This window comes from Oryzias melastigma, linkage group LG11 (genome assembly GCF_002922805.2).
Source record: "Oryzias melastigma strain HK-1 linkage group LG11, ASM292280v2, whole genome shotgun sequence".
NCBI classification, from domain to species: domain Eukaryota; kingdom Metazoa; phylum Chordata; class Actinopteri; order Beloniformes; family Adrianichthyidae; genus Oryzias; species Oryzias melastigma.
The window spans coordinates 12,835,713-12,836,516 of NC_050522.1; the positions used below are offsets into that span (position 1 = coordinate 12,835,713).

General features: G+C 26.9%; 1 protein-coding gene across 1 annotated transcript in view; it reads left to right on the plus strand.

Moving 5' to 3' along the window:
* psmb8a (proteasome 20S subunit beta 8A) overlaps positions 1–804 on the plus strand; it is a 6,830-nt gene that overhangs the window by 2,134 nt on the left and 3,892 nt on the right. The gene's annotated exons all lie outside the window — the stretch shown is intronic.

The window sequence follows — 804 nt, forward strand, 5'->3', positions numbered from 1 at the left end:
AATGAGACAGTTCAAATTTAAACATTTTAAGCCGATTAGCAACAATGTCTTAAAATATATTTATGGAATATTTATTAATCTTTCATAGTACTTTTCAAGAAAATTATAGTTTAGCTAATATTTTAGGAACATGCTAACATTTCTGGCTAATTTGTTATCTACTGAGGTTTTCATCGGCTAATTTGGAATTTAGCAGATATTTTAACAGCATGCTAATGTTTTTGGCTAACTTGTTATCTACTGAGGTTTTTTTTGGTATGTACCTTGATTTTCATAGACTAATTTTTAATTTAATTAATATTTTAGGACGTTTGGCTATTTTTTTTTAATCTACTGAGGTTTTTTATAGGCTATTTTAGCTTCTATTTCAGCAACATATTAACATTTTTGGCATATTCGTTATTTGCTGAGTTTTTTTATGGACTAATTTGGAGTTTAGCTAATATTTTAGAAACATGCTAACGTTTTGGGCTAATTTGTTCTACTGGTTTTTTTGGGCTAATTTGGAGTTTAGCTAATGTTTTAACAACATGCTAACGTTTTTCGGCTATTTTTCGTTTTTTTAATCTACATAGATTTTTCAAGACTAATTTTGAATTTAGCTAATAGTCTATTAGAAAACATGCTAACGTTTTTGGCTATTTTTTAATCTACTGAGGTTTTTATAAAATTATTTTGAGCTTATTTAATATTTTAGCAAGATAACTTTTTGTTTGGCAAATTTGTTATCTACTGAGGTTTATATATACTATTTTAGAGTTTAGCTTCTTTCAGCAACAGGCTAACGTTTTGGGCTAATTTGTT